This window comes from Amblyomma maculatum, chromosome 2, assembly GCF_055883805.1.
Source record: "Amblyomma maculatum isolate TAMU_Amacu chromosome 2, ASM5588380v1, whole genome shotgun sequence".
NCBI lineage: Eukaryota > Metazoa > Arthropoda > Arachnida > Ixodida > Ixodidae > Amblyomma > Amblyomma maculatum.
In genome coordinates this window covers 86,179,053-86,185,665 of record NC_139345.1, presented here as the reverse complement: position 1 = coordinate 86,185,665, position 6,613 = coordinate 86,179,053, and the positions used below count along the sequence as shown (strand labels likewise).

At 47.3% G+C, this 6,613-nt stretch overlaps 1 protein-coding gene across 1 annotated transcript in view; it reads left to right on the top strand.

Annotated features, from left to right (window-relative positions):
• Nucleotides 1–535: 535 nt before the first annotated feature.
• Nucleotides 536–6,613, top strand: part of LOC146199207 (clavesin-2-like) — a 76,796-nt gene continuing 70,718 nt past the window's right edge. The window contains exon 1 of the mRNA XM_084594684.1: nucleotides 536–1,507. The gene's annotated coding sequence lies outside the window, so the exon portion shown is untranslated. The remainder of the gene's footprint in view (nucleotides 1,508–6,613) is intronic.

Here is a 6,613-nt window from a genome sequence, read left to right as displayed (position 1 = left end):
ACCTGTAGAAGTGGCTCGCAACGACGACGGAGGCTTGCTCTGCGTATGGTACTGAAGCGAGGCAAATACGGTACTTGAAACAATTCTAGTTCTTCCTGGCCTACTAACAGAAACAACGGCGGACCTTGTTAGTTGCGTAACTACGCATGCAATAGCTTTGAGTGCAAGCTCGCTCTTACCCATTAGATGCAGAACAGCAAAGAAAGAAATGTTGATCTGTGCGGGAAGTACAACGTAATTCACTGTAGCATAAAATCTTCTAGCGCGATCATATTCACCGCCGCCCCCTTAATCTTTCCCTGCGTTTGCCTTTTCCTTGAGCCATCACGCAAGTTTTCTCCAGCCTATCCAGTTCTGTTCCCGCCTAGTGTCAGCCCCTCACCTCTTTGACGTACTTTGCATACGTCCAATGTGCTGCCTCGCTTCTAAAAGTCTAAATAGGCAGAGCACGCGTCAGCCAACTTCCGCTGGCGCATCTCATTCTTTACAAGCGTAATCCTATCAGCACCTTTCTCTACCTGCGTGGTCTCTGAACGTTACCGCTGACGTTGCGTTCTCCGGGTCATCAGTGTCGAACCTCTTCCGACCTAAGCAGCCGCACTATCGAGCACTTCTCCAGCAGTGCACCAAAAACCCACTGCACGTGACCAAGCGCTCGGCAAGGATATCGTGGCGCCTCAGCCGAACGTACCCGTAATGATGACGTCAGGAAAGGGCGCCGTGGCGCGAGCCGGTAGGCAGACAGCGAAAGGGAAAGGGTCACCGTTGGCGACGAGGGTGAAGAGAGGCGTGCCGGTGAGCGCTGCCGGTGGCGGAGGTGGTGGGGGAGATTCTGATCTGGGTCAACGAGGAGAGTGATTTTTCGGCCGCCTTTTTTCCGGGACACGCAGTGCACAACCTTTCCAGTCGGGCCCGGATCGGAAGATCGTCGTCGCCCGCGTCCCCTTCAGCACGCGCCGCCGTAGCCGCCGCTCTCGGCGGAAGTTCCGACGTCTAGCTGCCCGCCCGCCCACCTCTCCGCTCCACGCTCCTCATCACGTGGATCGCGCCGCGGCGGTCTTCGCCTCCCGCTTCCGTAGTTCTGCGCGCGAGCGCTCTATCATCAGACGACGGTCAAGAGCACACGGCGCTCGCTGCTTGCCAGCCAGCGTACCTGTTCGTGCCGACAGTTTTAAACATTTCCCCATTTTCGCCCCAGCCAGTCACGTATAAAAGATAGTCCACAAGTCTTGTATTCTTAAACTACGAAATCAGAGCCGGTGAAGTAGTCTTTGGTGAGAACCAAACGTAGTAATCGCCATAGTGCAATCAATACACTTTCGAGCGGAAACACGGGTCGGATCGCCACGCGTCAGTTTGGGAAGCAAGTGTCTCAAGGGTGCCATCGTCGTCTTGCATCTGCGTGCAAACAGTGACGACTTCTGGATTTTCGTTTTCACCTGTCCACACCCACTGGAAAACAGACGCTCCCCCTTGGCAACCCGGCCCATCTTTGAAAGAATCGAAGGTAAGTGAAACTGCGCTTTCACTCTTGATGTTGAGTCTGAAATACGAATCTAGGTTCGACAATTCTAATGATCAACTTGGAGCAAACAACAGTCTAAAGGCTTTCGGCAGGCGTAAAATAAAAAGTAATCCGTTAGGAACGTTCCGCCTCAGTGCGTATATTCTTCCTTGGTTAACAGTTTTCGTCACGTATCTACTAGCTATACGTAATAGTTACATCCCTATTACCACAGTGACATCTCCATGTAGAGGCCCTCAAAGCTAAAGTTCCATCTTAGCGATCAATTCTGCCTCCTGCCTGAACTGAAAGAGTAGCAAAGCCTGAACAAAAAAATTCTGGTTTGCGGAATAACTGTCGGAATTTGTACTAATCTGCTTTATTATGACAACAAAAGCTCATACAGCCATGAGGTTACAAGCGTAGCTAAAGATTCTAGTTTCTTTCTGTGTGATCATTTTTATCTGTGCTCAAACCTGATGTCAATATGATAGTCAAAATTATAATTTCATTGCTTAAGTGCCAACAGTTATGAACGGCGGGACTTTTTTCATCACACCTCGGCCATTAGCCATAGCGACGCCTTTGAGCGTGTGTTCAGAACAACTAGCGCGGAACGCACATAATTATAGCATCGGTTTTCACGCGTGGAGAATGCCGAGTTCTTTTCTGCACCGTTCCATTCCTCATTTCTCACAGCAGAGTAATGCTTTTTAGGAATCTATGAAGCAAATGCTGTGCCGACAGTGTGCAAATTGCAAGCCTTGTTAGCTCATTTATGTAATTACCTACATGCTAGTGAAATAGCGATAGCTTAAACCAGTAATCGTACCATTTAAAATGCTTTTGTGGCATACAGTTAAGAAAAATTTCGGGCCTGTGCAAACAGCCTTGCTGTGTCGCCTCATGCTACAAATTCGATTCTTGGTGTTGGCAACGACAATCCCTGAAAGAAGAAAAAAACAGTTCCAGGAACATGAGGTGAGCTGAAAGCAATTCAAATGTGTATTTCAATTGTATTGTGGGGACATGCGTTCGTACCACACTAACAGTATCAAATAAGAATTCAGTTCAGTTCAGTTCAGTCGTTCAGTCGTGTCCGACTCTTCGTGACCCTATTGACCATGTCACGCCACGCTTTCCGGTCTCTCACTATCTTCCTAACATCACATAACTTCATCTGCAGTGCCTCGAGGATGCCATCTAACCATCGCGTTCGCTGCCTACCCCTTCTCCGGCAACCCTCAACCTTTCCCAACATCAAATCTTTCTCCAGCGACTCCTCTCTTCTCATCAGATGACCAAAGTAGCTGAGCTTTAACTTTAGAATTTGACCCTCCAATGAGCAGTCAGGGTTTATGGTCGACAATATTGACTGATTTGATCTTCTGGCAGTCCAAGGAACTCTCAAGAGTCTTCGCCAGCACCACAATTCAAACGCGTCAATTCTTCGGCGGTCAGCCTTTTTCACAGTCCAACTCTCGCATCCATACATCACAACTGGAAAGACCATAGCACGAGTTATACGGATCTTGGTTGGCAGACTAATGTCTCTGCTCTTTACTAGGCGGTCAAGGCTAACCATTGCTCTCTTTCCCAGAAGCAGGCGTCTCCTAATTTCATGGCTGCAGTCTCCTTCCGAGGTAATCTTGGAGCCCAAGAAGAGAAAATCTGTCACTGCTTCCACTTCTTGTCCCTTGATGCTCCAGGACTTGATAGGGCAAGACGCCATGATCTTTGTCTTTTTAATGTTCAGTTTAAGCCCAAACTTCTCACTCTCTTCTTGTACGCGCATCAGAAGTCTCTTGAGTTCCGCTTCACTTTCTGCAATTAAAGTGGTATCATCCGCATATCTAAGGTTGTTGATACGTTTTCCAGCAATCTTCACTCCAGCTGAAGACTCGTCCAGACCGGCCTTCCTCATGATGCACTCTGCATATAGGTTAAATAGGCAGGGCGACAGTATGCAGCCTTGCCTCACTCCTTTCTCAATCGGAAACCAATCAGTAAGACCATGCCCAGTTCTGACTGTGGCCTCTTGCCCTTCATACAGGTTCCTGAGGAGACAGATGAGGTGAATTGGAACTCCCATCTCTTGGAGAGCTTGCCACAATCTGCTGTGATCTACGCAGTCAAACGCTTTCGCATAATCAATAAAGCAGAAGTAGATGGGTTTCTGGAACTCTCTTGCTTTTTCCATGATCCAGCGAAGGTTGGCAACTTGGTCTCTAGTTCCTCTGCCCTTGCGAAACCCAGCTTGCACGTCCGGAAGCTCCCGATCCACATACTGCTGCAGCCTACCTTGGAGGATTTTCAACATCACCTTGCTAGCATGCGAAATAAGCGCGATCGTGCGGTAGTTGGAACAATCCTTGGCACTGCCTTTCTTTGGAATGGGGATGTAAACTGACCTCCTCCAATCCTGTGGCCACTGCAGGGTTGTCCAAATCTTCTGACATAATGTATGCAGAATGTTAACAGCGTCATGGTTGAGGTTTTGAAGCAACTCAGCTGGAATGCTATCAATTCCGCTAGCTTTGTTCTTAGCAAGGCTGGCTAAGGCCCATTCAACTTCACTCTTCAGGATGCCCGGCTCAAGATCAGTTATCACAACCGTCTTATGTTGGGTTTGCACATTCGAGTCCTTCTTGTACAGTTCTTCTGTGTATTCCTGCCACCTCTTCTTTATCTCTGCGGCTTCAGTGAGGTCCTTGCCTCGTTTGTCCTTTATCACGCCCATCTTAGCACAGAAGTTTCCTTTGATATCTTTGATTGTCTTATACAGAGCTCTTGTGTTCCTTAATTGGCTGTTGTCCTCAACTGCTTGGCACTGTATGTTCAAGAAGGCATTCTTATCTCTCCTTGCTATTTTCTGAAAATCCGCATTGAGAACCTTGTATCTTTCTTTTTCCCCCATAACTTTTGCCATCCTCCTTTCCTCAGCTATTTGCAAAGCCTCTTCAGATAACCAGTTTGCTTTCTTGCATTTCTTTTGCTTTGGAACTACCTTAGTAGCAACTTCTTGTATTATATCACGAACATCAGACCACATCTCTTCGGGCTCTTTGTCTTCTAGATCTAATTCTTGAAATCGATTCCTCACTTCCACAGCATATTCTAATGGAACTTGATCCAGATTATACCTGAAAGGCCTTCTAGTTTCCTGCGTTTTCCTCAATCGAAGCTTAATCTTGGCAACAAGAAGCTGATGATCGGTGCCACAATCGGCCCCAGGCCTTGTTTTTACTGCTTGTATAGCGCTTCTCCATCTCTGCCGGCAAATAATATAATCGATCTGATTCCTGTACAGACCGTCCGGTGAAGTCCATGTGTACAGGCGCCTCTTGTGCTGTTGAAAATGAGTATTCGCTATGGTCAGGTTGTTTTCTTGACAAAACTCTACTAGCCTCTGCCCAGCTTCATTTGGCTCACCAAGACCGAACTTGCCTGTAATTCCGGATATTTCTTCACTCCCTACCTTGGCATTCCAATCTCCTATGAGAAAAACGACGTCTGATGATGGGGTGCGGTCTAAAAGGCATTGTAGGTCCGCATAAAATCTCTCAACGTCAGCTTCTTCAGCAGTAGTGGTCGGTGCATAGACTTGGATAACTGTTATGTTGAAAGGGTGACCTTGGATCCGAAGTGAAATCATTCGGTCGTTTTTGGGGTTGTACCCTAGCACTGCTTTGCCCATTCTTCTGTTTACTATGAGAGCGACCCCATTCCTTCTCTTGGATTCGTGCCCACAATAAAAGACATAATGGTCGCCGGAGTTAAATTCTCCCATTCCGGTCCACTTGAGCTCGCTGATACCCAAGATATCAATGTTCAATCTGTCCATTTCTCGCTTGACGATATCCAGTTTACCTTGCGTCATAGATCTTACATTCCATGTTGCTATGTGATACATCTCCTTGCAACATCGGACTTTCCGGTCGCTTCCCGACACATCCACAACTGAGCGTCCTTTTGGCTTTAGCCCAGCCGCTTCATTCGTCCTGGAGCTACTAGGAATCGCCCTTTGTTCATCCCCAGTAACATGTGGGACGCCTTCCAACCTGGGGGGCTCATCTTCCGGCGCCATATCATTAATGGTATTGTGACTGGCCATAGGGTTTTCTTGGCAGGAAATACTGGAGTGGGTTGCCATTACCTTCTCCAGTGAATCACATTTTGTCAGAACTCTCTGCCGTGACCTGTCTATCTTGGGTGGCCCTACACAGCAGAGCTCACGACTTCATCGAGTTTCGCAAGCCCCTCCGCCACGACAAGGCAGTGATCCATGAAGGGGATCAAATAAGAATAGCTGCCTGCCAATTCAATGAGTGGCCTATACGCAATGTCACGGGGCACATAAATGGGTTATGCAAATGCCCCCAGCGGCTGGGCTATGTACAATAACGTCGAGTTTCAAGATAGTGTGAGAGATATTGCAAGTGACCCTGATTAATTGTCAAGACAGGTAAAACCTGTGACACCACGCTCAAACTCATTTACGCTATGTGACGCAAGCACCAGGCGTGTATAAACATCTAATACGCAAGCCATCAGAAGGTAGCTGTGTAGATTCGTTTCTCTTGGCCAGTAAAAGAGAAAGAGGGGGTTAACCTCATGATTGAACAACTATAGATCACAGTGCCTTAAGTAAGGTCCACGAAGGCCTGGGGGGGTTCCTTCTTCTGGCTACATAAAATCGAATTATATCAGCTGGAGAGCCTATTAAGTGGCGCGGCAAGTAACACATACATAACTTCCCCGTTTATGTTAAATCTACTGTTGACGTGCCATCTCCCACGTGTCACTTTGTTTAAAGGAAAATTATGAATGACAAATGCTTAGAAGTGATCTATATTATCCGGCTGGCATGTCCATGCGAAAAATTTGTGTCTATTACGCGGTTGATAGGGCAAACGAAGTTAATAGGCATAGAGAGGACTCAGCCAACGTTGCGGTTGAAATTGCAACGCAGCTACGAAGATGAACTGCATATATTTGTGACGTGGGTAGAAACAACCTTCATTTTAGTTTCGTTTTATTCGAGTCACTACTGAAGCTCAACTTTCAGGGCAGCGAGAGATTGCTGCCCCGAAGCTTTTGGATACGAGA